This window comes from Leucoraja erinacea, chromosome 18, assembly GCF_028641065.1.
Source record: "Leucoraja erinacea ecotype New England chromosome 18, Leri_hhj_1, whole genome shotgun sequence".
Taxonomy (NCBI): Eukaryota; Metazoa; Chordata; class Chondrichthyes; order Rajiformes; family Rajidae; genus Leucoraja; species Leucoraja erinaceus.
In genome coordinates, this window is record NC_073394.1 from 1,674,030 (window position 1) to 1,683,665 (window position 9,636).

The 9,636-nt window shown below is 51.7% G+C and overlaps 1 protein-coding gene across 2 annotated transcripts in view; it reads right to left on the reverse strand.

The window, feature by feature from the left end:
- The window catches only part of bdnf (brain-derived neurotrophic factor), a 27,099-nt gene extending 20,717 nt beyond the window's left edge, over nt 1-6,382 (reverse strand). The window contains exon 1 of one of the 2 annotated variants that reach the window (XM_055649145.1): nt 6,359-6,382. The gene's annotated coding sequence lies outside the window, so the exon portion shown is untranslated. Of the gene's footprint in view, nt 1-4,671; nt 5,034-6,358 lie in introns of those variants that run through there. The other variant, XM_055649144.1, reaches the window with a different exon arrangement.
- Nucleotides 6,383-9,636: the final 3,254 nt, after the last annotated feature.

Here is a 9,636-nt window from a genome sequence, read left to right on the forward strand (position 1 = left end):
CCTTGTGTCGCCACTGGGTTTGTCGCAGGTGATGTCACACCTGTGCTGGCTGGCTGGCAGCAATCTGTCTCTCAGTCAACCCGGCCTCTCCTCGTCCCAGGTAAACCTTGGTCCCTGCCTCTGGTGAAACGCGTTCGTTTTTCCACAGGTGCCGCCTCGCCAACTTAATGTTCCTATTCACCAATTTCTGGAGGGGTCGGTTAAGGTTTATTCCACTGAGGGACAGTGGGAAACTTTGTTTTAGCAACAGCGAAAAAAATAGGTGCGGGAGTAGGCCATTCGGCCTTTCGAGCCAGCACCGCCATTCAATATTATCATGGCGGATCCTCTAAAATCAGTACCCCGTTCCTGCCTTTTCCCCATATCCTCTGATTCCTTTAGCCGGAAGAGCTAAATCTAACTCTCTCTTGAAAACATCCAGCGAATTGGCCTCCACTGCCTTCTGTGGCAGAGAATTAATTCCACACTCATAACTCTTGCATGGTATCCAATCAGATCAGATATTCCATACATAAATACAATAAAATCAATAGACAATAGACAATACGTGCAAGGAGTAGGCCACTCGGCCCTTCGAGCCAGCACCGCCATTCAATATGATCATGGCTGATCATCCACAACTCGTCCAATAGGCAAAGGGGAAGACACAGAGTGCAGAATATAGTTCTCAGCATCCTGGGTTTTAAGTCAGCGGTTCATTCTATCGGAACGTGGACCGGAAGCCAGTGAATGGAGGATTCTCTATACCCGCGTATATTTACACCCTGTACTCTGGCCCCAATGCTGTCGGCGGCACCGAGAGAAGAAGCATCTCGACCCGAAACATCAATAGGATCAACAAACTCCTCAGGAAGGCCGGCTCCGTCCTGGGGCCGGAGTTGGAGTTGGATCCACGGGAGGTTGGTCTTGGAGGGGAGGATGCTCCTCAAACTGTGGAGCATCCTGGACAATACAGCTCACCCCCTCCATGACACACTGGTCAACCTGAGGAGCACCTTCAGCAACAGACTGGTCCCACCAAGATGCAGCACAGAACGCCACAGGAGATCCTTCTTCCCTGTGGCTATCAAACTGTACAACTCCTCCCCCTTCTGTCGTGGGGTAGACTGAGACTGACTCCCCCCCCCCCCCCCCCCCTCACCCCCACACACACACACATTCCCACTCCTTTCCACTCGCCACTATAATTTCATGCTTCATGTGTTTTGTGACTGTTGGCAGATCTATCTCCTTCCTAGGATAAAAGTTATATCGTATCGTATCGTTCCTTCTCTCCAGAGATGCTGCTGCCTGTGCCGCTGAGTTACTCCAGCTGTTTGTGTGTCTGTCTGCAGACATGGACAGTTGTTTCGCGGCGAGGAGGGGATGAGACGAGTGTCTGGCGAGCGCCGGCGAGTGTGTGTGTGTGTGTGTGTTAAATGAGCCGAGCGGCGGATGCCGGGGACTTCTGTCGTCAGCGATCCAAGTGGGAATCCTATACCAGAAATAGACACAAAATGCTGGAGTAACTCAGCGGGGCGGGGCGGGCAGCATCTCTGGAGAGAATACGGACGAGATGACCATTTTGAGCCTGAAGACGGGTGTGGATCCGAAACGTCACCTCTCCAGAGATGCTGGCCCGTCCCGCTGAGTTACTCCAGCACTCTGTGACTCTCTCTGGTCTAAAGCAGCATCTGCACTTCCTCGCTACACGCCTTCTCCCGGAGACTGGGCGGCCATTGGCTGGGAGCGGCGGCCGGTTGCCATGGCAACAGCTAAACCAATGGGAAGGGCAGAGCCATTGGACGGGGAAGGCGGCTAGGGGGAGGTTCGTGGATCAGGCGCGATGAGAGCGCGGACCGGCCGCCCCGCAGTAGCGCACGACCACCGTGCGACCGCGACACGACCACCGCGCGACCACCGCGCGACCACCACACGACCACCGCGCGACCACAACCACGACAGACCACGACACGACCACCACACGACTACCACACGACCACCGCGCGACCACAACCACGACAGACCACGACACGACCACCGCGCGACCACTGCACGGCCACCGCATGACCATTGCACGACCAGCATGACCACTACACGACCACCACACGACCACCGCACGATCACCGCACCCCCCCAGGAGAGACACCGCGCCGTGCCGGGCAAGCGAGCGAGCGCAGCCTCTGCAACCCGGACCAAAAGGAGAGAGCAACACTCAGCGCCGCTCTGGAGGGAATGGACAGGCGACTTTTCCGGTCTGTGGAAGGGTCCCGACCCCCTAAAGGTGGTCCATCCACCTCCCCCCCCCCCCCCACCCACCCCCCCATCCCCCCACACCACACATCCACACACACCCACACACGCTGCCCGACCCGCTGAGTTGCTTCAGCACTTGGTTGTCATTGCAGCTTCTGGAGCTCCGCGCCCGGGGATTTCTCCCCCCCCCCCCCCCCGGGGGACTGGTGTGAGACCCCCCCCCCCCCCCCCCCGTCCTCCCCTGTTCATCCAGCCGAGCGGAATACCCGCAAAGTGGGTGGCACAGCCGGTCATTATTGTGCAGGCAGGAACTGCAGATGCTGGTTTAAATGGAAGATAGACACAAAATGCTGGAGTAACTCAGCGGGACAGGCAGCATCTCTGGAGAGAAGGAATGGGTGACGTTTCGGGTCGAGACCCTTCTTCAGACTGAGAGTCGGGGGGGGGGGGGGGGGGGGGGGTGGTGACTAGAGATATATTCTGTATCCTGGTCTATTCCACTCGCTGCCGAGGCCAGTGAGTACTAATCTGCACAACAGTAGAGATAACATCAACTCTTTGGGAAGAGAGAGACAGTGTCTGAAGGCTTGTCCCAGCGGGAGCTGTGGGGAGTGACAGGGGCATCTAAACCTTTGTCGAAACATAGAAAATAGGTGCAGGAGCAGACCATTCGGCCCTTCAATATGATCATGGCTGATCATCCAACTCAGTATCCTGTACCTGCCTTCCGTTAGCCCTAAGAGCTAAATCTAACCTCATGGAGGGGCGAGTGTTGACTCCAGCTGACTCCATCTCAGACATGTCACCAATTCTACAAAAAAATTGGTTTTTGCTTTGACTTGGTTTGCGGGCATCAGGAGTGACCGCTCGGTCGCCTGACGCGGGCTGAAGTTAGCGCGGACCACTCTTTCTCGCCGTCTAGATCTCTCGTTTCCCTCTCCCCTGACTCTCAGTCCGAAGAAGGGTCTCGTCCCGAAACGTCACCCATTCCTTCTCTCCGGGGATGCTGACTGTCCCACTGAGTTACTCCAGCGTTTTGGGGGGTCTAACTGAAGTTAGCGCGGATTGGCAGCTTGCTCCGGGCGGGCGCCTGTGCTCGGGCTACAGGGAGCAGCGGCTCGATGTTCTCGCAGCTCGGCTCAGCTCAATAGGCAATAGACAATAGGTGCAGGAGGTGGCCATTCGGCCCTACAAGCCAGCACGGCCATTCAATGTGAACACGACTGATCATCCACAATCAGTACCCCGTTCCTGCCTGAGCTCGGCTCTTCAGGCTCGGCTCGGCTCGGCTCGGCTCGGCTCTTCGGCTCGGCTCGGCTCGGCTCGGCTCGGCTCGGCTCGGCTCGGCTCGGCTCGGCTCGGCTCGGCTTGGCTCGGTTCTGCCGCGGGCGGGAAGCGGATCCGCAGTGACGCGGCCGACAGCGCGGAGCCTCCCCTGGAAATCACCGCGGCGTCAGCGCCGGCTCCGTGTGCAATGGGCGAGTGTGCAAGGGATGGATGTGCAAGGGCGAGTGTGTTGTGGGCAGGTGTTGCGATGGTCGGGAACGTGCAATGACCGAGCGTGCAATGACCGAGCGTGCAATGAGCGAGTGTGCAAGCGACGAGTGTGCAAGCGGTGAGTGTGCAACGGGTGGGGTGCAATGGACATGGGTGTGCAATGTGCGAGTGTGCAATGTGCGAGTGTGCAAGGGGCGAGTGTGCAATGTGCGAGTGTGCAATGTGCGAGTGTGCAATGTGCGAGTGTGCAAGGGGCGAATGTGCAAGGGGCGAGCGCCGAACCCCCTCAATAACCGGTGTCACGCACCAAGCACCGCGAACCCAACTCACACCAGTGACAACACACAAGCTCATAATAAACCGCAAAACTAAAGGGGGGGGGGAATAAATCTCTTTCTGTCTCAACTTACAGCTAACCCGGTCTAAATGTGTAGGAAGGAACTGCAGATGCTGGTTTACACCGAAGATAGACACATAATGCAAATCAGAGTCACTCAGTGGGACGGGCAGCATCTCTGGCGAAGGTGAAATAGGTGAGGGTTCGGATGGAGAGGCTGCTTCAGGTAGCTGGGCTGATCAGGGCTAGTTTGGTTTCTACCCAAACCCCGGTGGCGCGTTTCCACTGTTGTTCAGTGCCAGCCCTGATTTGTTCCGGACTTTTATCGTCTCTAGTTTATCCTCCTCCCTCCACTTTCAAACTGACGAAGGCTTCCAATCCGAGACGTCACCTACACATTTTTCTCCAGAGATGCTGCCCGTCCCGCTGAGTTTAGTCCAGCATTTTCTGCCGGTCCTGGGTCTAAACCAGCATCTGCAGTTCCATCCAACACAGACGCGGTTTCAAGTAACTCAGCGGGACAGGCAGCATCTGTGGAGAGAAGGAATGGGTGACGTTTCGGGTCAAGACACACACACACACAGTGCATGCAGTTTACCTACCCGTCTCTGATCCACCGCCACCGGCCTAGGACATCCCAATCAACACTTGGACTTCAGAAAGTTGCGCCTTGTTCGTTCACCTTGCTCTTGTCATTCATTGAAGATTCCCATGCATCGCTGACAGCTTCCCCACTTCGCGGCCACAGCCCAATTGGCAGCGATATGAAGCGTGATAGAGTCGTCCGCCCGTCTCGTAGTAACCGTGTCAGCTTTTGCAGGTTTTAGATGGAAATCTCTCCCTCTCTCTCCCTCGCTCTCTTTATATGGCACTTGCCATTGATGACGCGCTATTTTGGACCACCAACTCGCTATCTCTGGTGCTGGTACGTACCTCTCAGAACCGCGTCAAGGAGAGATTTTCCCCCTCTCTTCCCCCTCTCTCCTGATAATATTCTATCTTTTGACTACACGCGGCTCGCTGTTGCTTTTAGTACAAGACTTGCCCACGCACGGTCACGTGAAGACAGAGCTGGCTTGGCAAAAAAAGAGATATCTTATAATAATATCTAATCACAGGTCGCCCCCCCCCCCTCTCTGCCCGCGACACCTCGCCAAGTAACATCCACAACTATTAATTCAACTCAAACCTAATTATCTCCGATTATCTCAGGGGGACGTGACTGGCGCTAATTCAGAGGAAGTGTTTTAATTAAACTCGGGGATTCCATTTCTCTTACTCCTCCAGTTATCCTCTGATCTTATTACTAATGATGACAGCGGCCGCGATTACCCCCCCTCCCCCCTCCTCCTCCCCCCACCCCCTCCTCTAGTGAGTTTACTTACCATGACTTGTGGGCTGCCCAGTGGTAGCGAGGTGTGCTAAAACCCAGCCTCACCGGCAGATGCTGCAATGCTATGTATCTTGTTTGAAGTCATCATGCGAACTTCTCTGCTTCCACAGTGAATCGCCCACCACTAGTGTGACTTATGAATGTAACATCCGCAGCTGAAACTACCGGCACCTCAGTGACTACAAGATAGACGTACACAGAGGTGATTTAAACTTGCACATTTACCAGGCGCACACGCTCAGATGCGTTTCAGTTCTTACGTGACTGATGAATTAGGGAATAATTGATCTTGGAGATAGCGAGCCACCAGGTATAACACACCGACACTACCAGGCGCGCTGGGTCTGGGTTAAATTGCCTGCCCTATTTAAAAAAGACTTTGCTTGTTCGCGTTTTAAAAGTGCAGTATAAGTGAAACTTTCAGACACGTGGCTCCCCAAGTAGCGAGCAACACCAGGTCTCCGCTGAGCAGTAACTGGGGCATGATATTGGACAGGTAAGAGGGCAGTTTACTCTTTGAACATTCCCCGCACGCCAGTCGACAGAGTTAGTGCACATTTTGTAGATCCCCCTCTCATACAAGCCGGCTTTTACTGCTCAGCGATCAGGATTTAGCAGCAATCACGTCAGCCCATCTACAAACGTGTCTACAACGCTGCATGCGGAGCGAAAAACACCTTCTCTTCCAAGATAAAAGTTTGTCGCTGGTAGCCTCCCTCCCCTGCGGGCAGCGATACCCGCTGCCATCCACCTCGCCCGAGCTCAGGTAGACTTCCCTTGGCTGACAGAGACGCCAATCGTGAAAAAATAATAAACCTTCGTGAATTGCTCAACACAAAACAACCTGTGTTTGTCTCATTCACTCATTTGTCAAAGTCGGCGTCCTAGCAACTTACCGGCAGAAAGATGCGGGCTTTAGTCGAGATGATCAACCCTGTGGCGGTTCTGCTCTTGTCCTGACTGGCGATCGCTCTAAGAACCAAACACAACTACCATATAATCCAAAATGGCAATATCTCCTAGATTTGGGGATGACGTGGATGTAAATATGAGTAATAAGCCATGTAGACGTATTGGGCGATGCATGGCTTGGGTGGCTTACAGAAAGATCCATAATATCTCCTCCTCGCCAACCAACCAGCTACCAGAAACATCTCTCTACGTTGTTTAGATACATTTAGTACTGAAACAAACACTTTGTTGAGATCGCACTTTGCAAACAGTCAAGTTATTTGCGGTTTTAACATCTCGCTTGTTGGAGAATCCTCACCAAAGCCAGGCTCCAATGCAATGCCAATGTTTGCAAGCATGCATGCTGTCGGGTGCAGGTGGGATAGCGAGCGCGGTTTATATAGCCCGCGGCGCAAATGTAGACTTTACACGGGAACTCGTAAACAAGTCAAATAATGCACATTCACAACATAACGCTGAAGGCTCAGACAGAATAGCCACTCAATGAGACCGCACACCAGGGCAAGTGGTTGAATGGATAGTCAAAATGCGTAGTCAAATACACCAATTCATTAGTGCATCTATTCAAAGTAACCCCGAGCTGTTGGCATGCCTAGCGTGTTATAGTCTGCAGCTCGACATATCACACAGCCACAGTATAACCCCAATCGCGAGTAAAACACACACTGGGGGTTTCTCTGGAGATGTATGTGTTTGGGGTGATGGTGATATGGAGCAATTTGGGGCTCAGAGCATTAGGTGACTTTATCCAATCTGACAGGCGGACGAGTTGACAATTGGCGTCGACTGAAATTCCCCTGCATGCTAATATTGTAGGCGCAGAGACAGCCTTTGGTGCCTGTTGCTAATGCCCTGATATTATTCAAATGCTAAAGACAGGGCCCTGTCGAGAGAACTACTGTCAACACGAGATAGACACAAAAATGCTGGAGTAACTCAGCGGGACAGGCAGCATCTCTGGAGAAAAGTATGAGAAGGAACTGCAGAAGCGGATTTAAACCGAAGGTGGACACAAAACTAGTCACTCAGCAGGACAGGCAGCATCTCCGGAGAGAAGGAATGGGTGATGTTTCTGGTCGAGACCCTTCTTCTGATTTTTAAACATGAAGCTGCGAGTGTGTATAATGTAGACGGGCCAGCACTAACCCCGGATGCCACCGACTGATGTCTGATGGACCAAATCGTGAAGAAACCTGAGATCTGATGGTAACAAGTCGATCACTGTCCCAAACTGCGCTAAATTCAAGTCTGAAGAAACCTCACCCATTCCATCTCCCCGGCGTTGCTGCCCGTCCCGCTGAGTTACTCCAGTTTTTTGTGTCTACCTTTGGGCCAAATGTTTGTTCCGTTGCTGGGGTCAAAGTTAGCAGGAGAGTTTCAATTAACAAACAACATGCAAAGTGGCGCATTCTCATTTCTCACGGGTTTAAACTCGGCCAAACGCGAGGTTGTACTGAGATCCTGTAATGTCAATTAATTTAAAAAAAAACAAAAAACACTTTTCACTTCTGGGGTAAGTCAACCTTTGCCCACCTGCGCGAGAAGTTTCACCTAAAGTTGTCCCTTTGGTTTCCAAACTATGTGGAACATTAATTGTTTTAGCTGGAGTTTACGCAGTGATGAAGTGAACACACGGTGAACACCCAGAGCTAATTTAAGGCTGACCAGGTCGATGGCAACATCCTTGAAGTGAGCGCTTACATTGCCCGTGTATACACTCACTCTGCTCATCGCCAACAAATCTCCCCGCTGGAGTCGAGCCGCGGAATATAGAGGAGACACGTTTAGAAAAAGTCCTTTATTGCCCGTGTGAAGCACAGATTACACAGAGAGTGGTGAATCTGTGGAACTCTCTGCCACAGAAGGTAGTTGAGGCCAGTTCATTGGCTATATTTAAGAGGGAGTTAGATGTGGCCCTTGTGGCTAAAGGGATCAGGGGGTATGGAGAGAAGGCAGGGACGGGATACTGAGTTGGATGATCAGCCATGATCATATTGAATGGCGGTGCAGGCTCGAAGGGCCGAATGGCCTCTACTCCTGCACCTATTGTCTATGTTTCTATGTAGATACAAGTTCAAGTTCAAGTTCAAGAGAGTTTATTGTCATGTGGCCTGGACTGTGAACGCCTATCTCACCAGGGACTAACTCTACTGAACGTTTTTCCTTCCATTATTTATTATGTAAAATAATATGTGTGTTATGATTGTGTTTTATAGTTTGTTTGGTTGTTTGTCTCTTTTGCACGAAAGTCCGCGAGCATTGCCACTTTCATTTCACTGCACATCTCGTATGTGTATGTGACAAATAAACTTGACTTGACTTGACTTGACTTGACTTGACTAGGACAATGACATTCTTGCTTTGCTTCAGCACAACAGAACATAGTAGGCATTGACTACAGAACAGATCAGTGTGTCCATATACCATTTCTCTTACGTACAATATTGCATGTTGTTGTCGGTCTTGAAATGGAAAAAAAAAGTGAAGTTTTAATGAAATGTTTAAAAAAGAACTGCAGATGCTGGAAAATCGAAGGTGGACAAAAAATGCTGGAGAAACTCAGCGGGTCAGGCAGCATCTGTGGAGCGAAGGAATGGGTGACGTTTCGGGTCGAGACCCTTCTTCAGGCTGATGTGGAGGTGGGGGAGGGGCGGGTTCCCGGGTTCCCGCCCCTCCCCCATCTCCACATCAGTCTGAAGAAGGGTCTCGACCCGAAACGTCACCTATTCCTTCGAGCCAGCACCGCCATTCATTGTGATCATGGCTGATCGTCCCCTATCAATAACCCGTGCCTGCCTTCTCCCCATATCCCTTGACTCCACTAACCCCTAGAGCTCTATCTAACTCTCTCTTAAATCCATCCAGTGACTTGGCCTCCACTGCCCTCTGTGGCAGGGAATTCCACAAATTCACAACTCTCTGCGTGAAAAGGTTTTTACTCACCTCAGTTTTAAATGACCTCCCCTTTATTGTAAGACTGTGTGTGGCCCCTGGTTCTGGACTCGCCCAACATTGGGAACATTTTTCCTGCATCTACCTTGTCCATTATAATTTTACATGTTTCTATAAGATCCCCCTCATCCTTCTAAACTAAATTTCATTAAAACTTAGACAGAAATGCTGGAGTAACTAACTCTTATGTTTCAATAATGTTGGGCGAGTTCAGAACCAGGGGGAAAACATTTTCACCCAGAGAGTTGTG